General features: G+C 48.1%; 1 non-coding gene across 1 annotated transcript; it reads right to left on the reverse strand.

Moving 5' to 3' along the window:
* Positions 1–4225: 4225 nt before the first annotated feature.
* On the reverse strand, positions 4226–4298 carry TRNAR-UCG (transfer RNA arginine (anticodon UCG)). The gene has a single exon. It is a non-coding gene; the product is annotated as a tRNA-Arg (tRNA).
* Between the last annotated feature and the right edge of the window lie 7049 nt (positions 4299–11347).

Below are 11347 nucleotides of genomic sequence, written 5' to 3' on the forward strand. Positions count from 1 at the left end.
AGGCACTGCTTCCACTGCACTTCTGGCCTCCAGGGCTACATGGCCATGTTAGGGGTGCCTCTGGATGGCTGCAGCAGTAGCATCTCTGGCCCTGGACTGAATGGGTGCAGCAGTGATGCCTCTGGTGTCCGGGGCTGGTCCTGGTCTGTGTGGTTGCTGCTGCAACAGCAGAGCCTCCCTCCGACGTGACCAGGACAGTGTGGCTGAAGATGTTGCTGCAAGGGGCCCAAAGCCAGGTAATATTTGCTTTCCCTCCCAATCTCCTCAATTCCATTTCCCCTGGGAGCCAGCACCCCCAGCTTGCACTGACACCCTCCTTTTTTCTTGCACCCTCTCTCCTGGCCCCACACTGCACCCTCCCCCTGGCCAGATAGCTGCCTGCTTCTGCATCCCAGATCCTTTCTCCAGACCCCAACCCTTTTTTGAGCCCCCTGTTACATTATTGGATTTTAAGGTGAGCATACAGATCACTTGCTGTGATCATGGGGAACTGTTTGCCTCAAATTTGGTACAAAGTGGGCCATGTGAGGTATCAAATGAAAGCTGAGATTGTGTTGATTCTATGTATGGTATTCATGTCCTCTTTTGGAGTTTGTATGGGAAGTTATGACTATGGGCTCTGTTGATGCTATGTATGGACTGCCTGTCATGGGGAAAGAATGTCCAATGAGTGACTATGCTAATCAGTACGAATCCAAGGACAATGGCTCTCCGGGTGGCCAATACACAGCTGAGGAATGCATGTGGTAAGCTGCAAAGCAGCCAGGTTACAATGGCTGCTGGCATATGAAACAGGTCACTTGACCATGTGACTAGGTCCAGCTTGGGAGACACCGGGAATGAATATCAAACACCATGAGGGGGGCTCCATCTTGTCTTCAGTCTCGCTACTTATCCCAGATGAAGCCTTGCTAAGGACAGAGACAAGGGGAATGAGTGCTGACCCATCCTGGTATATGATGTACTCCAAAGACTTTTATGCTAGCAGTTTGTAACATCTCCACTAAGATCCTGTATCAAGAATTTGCTGATTGATGTATATAATGTATTCTCCTTAACAACCTTACTCTCAACCTTTTCTTTCTTTTATTAATAAACCTTTAGATTCTAAAGGATTGGTCCGTTGTGATCTTGTGGGTAAGATCTAAAGTATAAATTGACCAGAGATTGATCACTGGTTCTTTGGAACTGGGTGGATCTGTTCTGGGTTGGAGAGATTGGGCTCTATAACCCCTCACCTTTGTGTAAGACCAGGGCTGATTGCGGCACAGGAAGAGCTGGGGTATCTGAGAGGTTTTACTTATGAAGCTTCCTGTGGGTGGACTGGCAGATAAAGTGCTTTGTATGACTGGTTTGTGGCCTATTTTGGAAAGGTCTCCAGTCAAGGGCTGTAAGCAGTCCTGGTTTTGAGCAATTTGACCTGAGTGGATTCCCTCAGCAGTGCCCAGACCCAGCCCAGCCCTCTCCAAACCTGTAGGCTATGTCTACACTGGCATGATTTTTCGGAAATGCTTTTAACAGAAAACTTTTCCGTTAAAAGCATTTTCGGAAAAGAGCATCTAGATTGGCAGGACGCTTTTCTGCATAAGCACTTTTTGCGGAAAAGTGTCCGTGGGGGATCTAGACGCGCTTTTCCGCAAAAAAGCCCCGATTGCCATTTTTGCGATCGGGGCTTTTTTGCGGAAAACAAATCTCTGCTGTGTACACTGGCCCTTTTGCACAAAAGTTTTTTGGAAAAAGACTTTTGCCCGTATGGAAGCAGCATAGTATTTCCGCAAAAGCACTGACAATCTTACATGAGATCGTCAGTGCTTTTGCAGAAACTCAAGTGGCCAGTGTAGACAGCTGGTAAGTTTTTCCGCAAAAGCAGATGATTTTGCGGAAAAACTTGCCAGTCTAGACACAGCTGCCGACTACTGTTGCTCATGGAAACTCACTGTTAATTACATAATTAGTCAAGCCATTTTGCTAGGGCTGCATCTGGGGAGTTGAATTTAAATTACTGAAGAGATTAAACCTTTTAACTTTCTCATGTTAGTTAATCAAACTTTATTGTATATTATGTAAAATATTTATGTCCAATACATACCAGAAAAAATCAATGTTTTTACTTATTGTAGGGGTAGAGAACCTTTTTTGTATTGGGGGCCACTCACCCACAGAAAAATCAGTTGGAGAACACTCAAAGATGTGGCCCCCGACTGAGACACCTCACACTTCTGGCATTCACAGGGTGAGGGGAAGAGACAGGGAGGACTGAAGTTCAGGGCTTCCCATAGGCCAGATTTACTTTCCTGGGGTTCCAGAGTTAGTGGACTTTTTTTTTAACCTGGTGAGCACTAACTTAACCAAAACAAACATTAGATTACACATTCAACAGGTGGTCAGAGGAGAAGTGATTTGATAGGTCTAGCAGTGGAAACATTATGAGCACATAAGCCAATGGACTACAAGGTTACACAGGATCCCTGCCCATCACCAATTAAACATCTTATCAATAATACAGGTAATTATTCCTAACAAGCAAAATGAGCCAACATAAACAGAGGCATGTGGATGGTAACTCTTTCAGCCAGAAATATAATGCGTCTACTGCAGGGGTGATATTGCCTTGGGTTAGCGCAGTCTAAAGCCTCAGGCTTATTTTCTAGGAATAAAGAAGACAGTGAAAAACAATCCTGCAGAGTTCTTTGGTACCAGCCTTATCAAAGGGAAGCCCACTTGGAATGTGGTTGCCAAGGGAGCCAGGTTCATGGTAGCTACTGTCTGTGTGCTTCCCAGGCCTGGCCTAATGATTTAGGATTTGAGTTCTCATTTTTCAGCAAGATACCATGGACTGCCTCAGTTTACCCCTACAGTTCCCTCCTCTTGGGTTTAGGGTTCTTTAACCCACCAGATAAAATACAACAATTTCAGGGGTTTTAATTTACTTTGGAAGCGCTGGTACAGCACCAGTACTATATAACTGTTATAATCTAAACTCGCCACATGATTTGGCAAAACACTACTCAAATCCATCCCCAAGATATTTTGTCACCAGTAAAGGCACTGCCCATGATTATAGATTTGACCTCTACTTCCTGGTTGAGTGCTTCAGAGTAAGGTGTTACGGCATGGTCCACGGTTTTCCCTATGGCTACGTCTAGACTGGCCCCTTCTCCGGAAGAGGCATGCTAATTTCTAACTTTGGAATAGGGAAATCTGCGGGGGATTTAAATATCCCCCGCAGGATTTAAATAAACATGTCCACCGCTTTTTTTCCGGCTTGGGGAAAAGCCGGAAAAAAGCATCTAGACTGGCGCGATCCTCCGGAATAAAGCCCTTTTCCGGAGGATCTCTTATTCCTACCTGAACATGGAACATGGACAAACAACACTACTCGAGGGGGTGGCAAAATGGAATCTAGGAGGCCAGACTCCTTCGTGCTTCACCAGGACCATGCACGGGACGGGCAGCGCCCTAGGATCTGCATGTGCCCAGATCAGTCCCTCTCCCCACCGGCCGATTCTCTTCCCCCTGTTTTCCCCCTGGACATCCCCGCTCACCCCCACCCTCTGTTGGCCTGGTGGTTCTCCCCCGCTTCTCCTCCTGATTTCCCCTGCCAGTCCTGCTGCCCACACCAGCCCTGCTTCCTCCTGTCAGTTCCCCCCAATCTTTCCCAGCCAGCCCCACTGCTCCCTCTCCCCCCAGCCAGCCCTGCTTCCACCAGCAGAACCAGAGTAACCCAATAAACCCTGCACCACCACATCGTGTGCTGAAAAGGGGCTCATTTATTTTCAGAAAGCCGACACCATCTTTGGAATTTTTTATCCATATTCTCATTGCGGATGGTGAATGCACCAGGCTCTCTCCATTCTGACACATGGAAGTGCCTTAAACCTCACTGGCACTGGCAGCAGTGGGGATATTTAAAAGGCATTGCTTTTAATTTTTATTCAGGATCTGTGCACACCCTGATCAGTCCCACTCCCTGCTGTCTCATTCTCTCTGCCCCCCCCCCCCTGGCCAGGCCAGGCCAGCCCAGCCCAGCTTGCCGCTTCTCTCCTGGAACCACCAGCCCTGCTTTCACAAGCCAGGAACACTCCCTGCAATATCCCCCATAGTTTAGACCTACTGAACAGCTACAGGCCTTCCAATGCGGTTATAGAAAAACCACATTGTCACATAGGACCTTTCCAGGACAGCAACATCTGGATCCATGAGCACAGACAAAGGAAGGTAAATGCAACTGTGAAGGGACTCAAACCCTCAATCTTCTGATCCGAAGTCAGATGCCTTATCCATTAGGCCACACAGTCTTGACTTGCAGAGAATTGGATTTCTTGCAATGTGTGGGTAGGGAAAAGTCTCCCTAGTCCAGTGGTCCCCAATGTTTTGGGGCTGCTCAGTGCCTGAGGGCGGGGCCGCTTACGCACCGCACATCCAGGGGCGGGGCCGCACATGGGCCACATGCCTGGGGGCGGGGCCAAGCATGCGCCATGCGCCCGGGGCCGACCCCGGATTCTGCCACGACCCTGGAACCAGGACCAGCAGCAGCATGTGCCTCGACCCCAAGCAGGGGCTTTCCAGGTGCCGTGTGCCTGGGGCTGGCACCGGCATGTGCCGCGACCCCAGGCAGGGGCCGCCCATGCTCCTGGGGCTGGCACCTGCCGCACGCCCGGGGCCGGGGCCAGACCAGATTGCTCCATGAGCACATATAAATGGCAGTAGGTGCCATGGCACCTGCGTGTATGGCATTGGGGACCATTGCCCTAGTCCATCAGGTTTTATTATTTTCCTTGTTTGGGGGTTTAGAAATCACGTCTGAGCTGGTGAATTATTCTTATTGTGTGTAACTAAGGATTGCAGCCCAGGGATTTTTCCTGAGTCTATGTTACTTCACGGCTATCTCCCACCTAGATTATCTCCATACTGCACCTCTCTTCCCCAAAAGCTCATGCAAATGTAGCACAGATTAGCATATTGCCATGCTCATTTGCATAATTAATTGGGTCCGTTTTTATACACGAGGCTTTTGCACAAAAAGAAGCTGTGTAGACTGGGGATCTCCCCGCCTCCTGCTTCCCCCGGCTCTAGCCTGGCCCTGGGCCTCTTTCCTGCCAGCCCCATGGGGCCAGGGAAATGCAGGGGGCCATTTCAGAGTCTGGTTGGGGGCGGCGACCTGTCCATGCCATGATGGGGGAGGGGAGAGTGTCACATGGCTTCTACTAGAGCTGGTACTTAAGTTAAAACAAAAATAAACAAGCAGCTGGGATGGGGCAGCTGGAGGGAGCCGGGAGAGCAGAGGCAGCCTGAGAGCTGAGAGTCCCAGGTGCCCACCAAAAACATCAGCTGTTTGTCCCATGCTGCAAGGGGCAGTACTCAGGGCTCTGAACTTTGCAATCTGAGCTCAACTGTCAGTGGGATTTTCCCAGGCTAGTTGTTACAAAACCCTTCCGCTTTAGGTTTCTTGTTCTCAGGCTGGTGAGAAGAGATTTTCTGCCTTCTGCCGGGCGTCTGGTGCCCACTGGTGCTCGACTGCTCATCTTGCTGGCTCAGATGAGCTGGGGCTATGAAACCTACCAGCCTGGCTAGAGACGCAGGGGGCTGTGTTTGTGTTTGTTGCCGCTTCCCCTGATGCCCTCAGGTCCGGTCCCAGCAGCTGCCGGGCTCTGCCTATTGCCCCCTTGCCTCTGCTAACCCATCCATTGGGTGTGGAGCTATTGCCTTGGGCGTAGGAACTGTCTGGGAGAGCGAGCAGCACAAGTGAGAGGCTGGACCAAGATGCACTCAACCGGTTTGGTTCTTTTGGATCTGCCCCTTCTGCACCTCTAGAGACATTGAAACAAAAAAAGACCCATGAGAAGAACCCAGCTATTTTTCTTTTGCTGAGACGCGAATGGATCTAGCTCAGGGGTCCTTCTGCATGGGAAGCGCCCCTGTGCTCCTGGGTTCTTCTGCGATGCCACTCACTTGGGAGAGCACATGCCCTGACACTTGTAGATGGGGCAACATGGACAAACCAGCAGCACTCAGGCCCCCTTCGATAGCTCAGCTGGTAGAGTGGTGGACTGTCCTGTGTGCTTGGTACGTAACCCTTAGGCTGCACTGCAATTGACAAAAAGATTGTGGGTGTGAGCTGCTAATCACATTTCTTGGGCTGCACAGGCCTTGAGACCCCTTCAAGGCTGGAGAGAAATGGGGAATGGCTGCACTTTGGAATTCAAATGTGTTGTCTGGGACCATAAATTAGAACAGTTTTGGAGACACTTTTTTTTTCAGAAGAGGCTTTTCTGACATTTGGCCCATCTACACGGGTCCAAATGTGGGGAAAACCTTCTCTTTGGGAAGAGTGCTTATTCCTACCAAAATGAGGAATACAGGGCTTCCGAAAGAACACGCCCACTTAGAATCATAGAATCATAGAATAATAGGACTGGAAGGGACCTCGAGAGGTCATCGAGTCCAGCCCCCCGCCCTCAAGGCAGGATCAAGCTCCGTCTACACCATCCCTGACAGATGTCTATCTAACCTGTTCTTAAATATCTCCAGAGAGGGAGATTCCACCACCTCCCTTGGCAATTTATTCCAATATTTGACCACCCTGACAGTTAGGAATTTTTTCCTAATGTCCAATCTAAACCTCCCCTGCTGCACTTTAAGCCCATTACTCCTTGTCCTGTCCTCAGAAACCAAGAGGAACAAATTTTCGCCTTCCTCCTTGTGACACCCTTTTAGATATTTGAAAACCGCTATCATGTCCCCCCTTAATCTTCTTTTTTCCAAACTAAACAAGCCCAGTTCATGAAGCCTGGCTTCATAGGTCATGTTCTCTAAACCTTTAATCATTCTTGTCGCTCTTCTCTGCACCCTTTCCAATTTCTCCACATCTTTCTTGAAATGTGGCGCCCAGAACTGGACACAGTACTCCAGCTGAGGCCTAACTAGTGCAGAGTAGAGCGGCAGAATGACTTCACGAGTTTTGCTTACAACACACCTGTTGATATAACCTAGAATCATATTTGCTTTTTTTGCAACAGCATCACACTGTTGACTCATATTCAACTTGTGGTCCACTATGACCCCTAGATCTCTTTCCGCCATGCTCCTTCCTAGACAGTCGCTTCCCATCTTGTATGTATGGAACTGATTGTTCCTTCCTAAGTGGAGCACTTTGCATTTCTCTTTATTAAACTTCATCCTGTTTACCTCTGACCATTTCTCTAACTTGCTAAGGTCATTTTGAATTATGTCCCTATCCTCCAAAGAAGTCGCAACCCCACCCAGTTTGGTATCATCTACAAACTTAATAAGCGTACTCTCTATCCCAATATCTACATCATTGATGAAGATATTGAACAGTACGGGTCCCAAAACAGACCCTTGAGGAACTCCACTTGTTATCCTTTTCCAGCAGGATTTAGAACCATTAACAACAACTCTCTGACTACGGTTATCCAGCCAATTATGCACCCACCTTATTGTGGCCCTATCTAAGTTATATTTGCCTAGTTTATCAATAAGAATATCATGCGAGACCGTATCAAATGCCTTACTAAAGTCTAGGTATATGACATCCACCGCTTCTCCCTTATCCACAAGGCTCGTTATCTTATCAAAGAAAGCTATCAGATTAGTTTGGCATGACTTGTTCTTCACAAACCCATGCTGGCTATTCCCTATTACTTTATTACCTTCCAAGTGTTTGCATATGATTTCCTTAATTACCTGCTCCATTATCTTCCCTGGGACAGACGTTAAACTGACCGGTCTGTAGTTTCCTGGGTTGTTCTTATTCCCCTTTTTATAGATGGGCACAATATTTGCATTTTTCCAGTCTTCTGGAATCTCCCCTGTCTGCCATGATTTTTCAAAGATCATAGCTAAAGGCTCAGATACCTCCTCTATCAGCTCCTTGAGTATCCTGGGATGCATTTCATCAGGACCTGGTGACTTGCTGACATCTAACTTTCCTAAGTGATTTTTAACTTGTTCTTTGTGTATCCTATCTTCTAAACTTATCCTCTCTCTGCTTGTATTCACTACGTTAGGCACACCTCCAGACTTCTCGGTGAAGACCGAAACAAAGAAGTCATTGAGCATCTCCGCCATTTCCAAGTTCCCTGTTACTGCTTCTCCCTCCTCACTAAGCAGTGGGCCTATCCTGTCCTTGGTCTTCCTCTTGCTTTTAATGTATTTATAAAAGGTCTTCTTGTTTCCCTTTATGCCTGTAGCTAGTTTGATCTCATTTTGTGCCTTTGCCTTTCTAATCTTGCCCCTGCATTCCCGTGTTGCTTGCCTATATTCATCCTTTGTTAGTTGTCCTAGTTTCCATTTTTTATATGACTCCTTTTTTATTTTGAGATCGTGCAAGATCTCCTTGTTAAGCCAAGCTGGTCTTTTGCCATATTTTCTATCTTTCCTACACAGCGGAATTGTTTGCTTTTGGGCCCTTAACAACGTCCCTTTGAAATACTTCCAACTCTCCTCAGTTGTTTTTCCCTTCAGTCTTGCTTCCCATGGGACCTTACCTACAAGTTCTCTGAGCTTATCAAAATCTGCCTTCCTGAAATCCATTACCTCAATTGTGCTGGTCTCCCTTCTACCTTTCCTTAAGATCATGAACTCTATTATTTCGTGATCACTGTCCCCTATACTGTCTTCTACTTTCAAGTTCTCAACTAGTTCCTCCCTATTTGTTAAAACCAAATCCAGAACAGCTTCTCCTCTGGTAGCTTTTTCAACCTTCTGAAACAGAAAGTTGTCTCCAATGCAGTCCAGAAACTTATTGGATAGCCTGTGCCTCGCTGTGTTAGTTTCTCAACATATGTCTGGATAGTTGAAGTCCCCCATCACCACCAAATCTTGGGCTTTGGATAGTTTTGTTAATTGTTTAAAAAAGGCCTCATCCACCTGGCTAGGTGGCCTGTAGTAGACTCCTAGCATGATATCACCCTCGTTTTTTACCCCTTTTAGCTTAACCCAGAGACTCTCTACACGGCTATCTCCTACGTTCATCTCCACTTCAGTCCAAGTGTGTACATTTTTAATATACAAGGCAACCCCTCCTCCCTTTTTTCCCTGTCTGTCCTTCCTGAGCAAGCCGTACCCTTCCATACCAATATTCCAATCATGCGTCCCATCCCACCAGGTTTCTGTAATACCAATGATATCATAGTTGTATTTATTGGTTAGCAATTCCAGTTCTTCCTGCTTATTTCCCATACTTCTCACATTTGTATATAGGCATCTAAGATACTGATTTGATCTTGCCTCCCTGTTGTGCCCTGACCCTCCTTTCTCCTTGCCATTATAGGCCGTAGACCCCCCCCCATTTCCAACCCATCTCCCAGTCCCGCACATTCAGCACTTACCTGTGGGCTTTGCTCACCTGCCCCCGACAAACCTAGTTTAAAGCCCTCCTCACAAGGTTAGCCAGTCTGTGTCCAAACAAGGCCTTCCCGCTCCTGGAAAGGTGAACTCCATCTCTGCCAAGCAGTCCTTCCTGGAAGAGCACCCCGTGATCAAGGAAGCCGAATCCCTCCTGGTGACACCATCGTCGCAGCCAGGCATTCACCTCCAGGATGCACCTCTCTCTGCCCGTGCCCCTACCTTTGACAGGAAGGATAGAAGAGAATACCACCTGCGCTCCAAACTCCTTCACCAGTACTCCCAAAGCCCTGTAGTCACACTTGATCCGCTCAGTGTCACACCTGGCAGTATCATTTGTGCCCACGTGGATGAGTAGCATGGGGTAGTAGTCAGAGGGCCGGATAATCCTCGACAATGCCTCCGTAACATCTCGGATACGGGCCCCTGGCAGACAGCATACCTCTCGAGATGAGCTGTCAGGGCGACAGATGGGTGCCTCCGTTCCCCTCAGAAGAGAGTCTCCAACCACCACTACCCTACGTTTCCTCCTCGCAGTGGTGGCAGGAGACTGCTCAACCTTGGTGGTGCAAGGCCTGGTCTCCTCCACTGTGGGGGGTGACTCCTTGTCTCCTGCTGAAAGTAAAGTGTAACGGTTATGTAACAACACAGTGGGAGGGTTAGGAGCAGGGGTGGAACACTGCCTGCTGCCGGAAGTAACCAGCTGCCAGGTCTCACCCTGCACCACTGCCTCCTCCATAAGTGGCTGGTCAACAGTCCCACATCCTAGGACAGTGACCTCCGTGGACTCCACAGGAATACTGTCCAGGAATTCCTCATGGCTTCGAATGCTCCTCAGCCTGGCCACCTCCTCCTGTAGCTCTCCCACCTGCTGCCTGAGAGATTCCACCAGCAGGCACCTTTCACAATGGTTGTCTCCCCCAGCCTGGAGATCACTCAGTGGGAATTGCAAGCCACAAATACAGCAAGACCACACCAGGACCTGGGTAGAGGCATCCATGCTCAGGTTCTCTGTCTGGATACAGGCACAGGTGGAGGAGACAGGAGAAGTACTGGCACAAGCGCTTCGGGTCTTCATCACCTTTTTTGGAAACTGATCTAAAAAAGTTGACCTGTTCCATGGACGGGGCAGAGTTTTTCCCAGATACAAAAGTTATCCTGAAAAAGCTCTATATTAGGGCTGTAGCCCAGAAGGGCACCATGGCTTAGCTGGTTAAAGCACCTGTCTTGTAAGCAAGCGATCCTCGATTCAAATCCCAGTGGTGCCTTGCTATAGCCTTTGCTCATATTTTCCTGTCCCCTTTGCTCATGTTTTTCTGTCCCCTTCTGGGACACAGAAGAGGCCTCCCCTGGCCACCCATGGAACTGCTGGTTCAGGAAAAGGCTGATTGGGGAGGGATGTTGGGAAGAAGAAAACCACGAGCCCGGAGCAGGTGCAGAGGCTGCTGTGACTGGCACAGACAAGGCAGGGCTCTGACTGCAATTGCTGGGACAGGAGAGCCAGCGCCCAGTGCCCTTGTGATTCCCTGGGAGTGTCAGTGCCCAGAGAACCTGCGAGGGATGCAAATGTAGACACTCAACATTGTAAATGAAGCTGGGATTTAAATATCCTGCACTTCATTTGCATATTCAAAGACCGGTGCTATTTCGAAATACTGTACTTTATTTTGAAATAAAAAACTCTGTTGAGATACGCTTATTGTGGGAGAAAACCCTTAGTCAGAACTAACCCTTAAACCTCATTTCATAAGGAGTAAGGGTGATTTAGAATGAAGGGTTTTCTTTCCAAAGAACTATGTCTAGACAGCACCTGTTAGTTCAAAATAGGTTATTTCGAAATAGCAGCCAGACGTGATTATGCAAATCTCCGCTTCATTTGCACTTTCACTCAGATGAATTTGCATTTCTGACTTGAAAGAGGAATGACGTGTAGACAAACCCTCACATAGGGGAGATGCAAAGATCAGCATTTTCCTGC

Source organism: Pelodiscus sinensis, chromosome 26, assembly GCF_049634645.1.
Source record: "Pelodiscus sinensis isolate JC-2024 chromosome 26, ASM4963464v1, whole genome shotgun sequence".
In the NCBI taxonomy this organism is placed as follows: Eukaryota; Metazoa; Chordata; order Testudines; family Trionychidae; genus Pelodiscus; species Pelodiscus sinensis.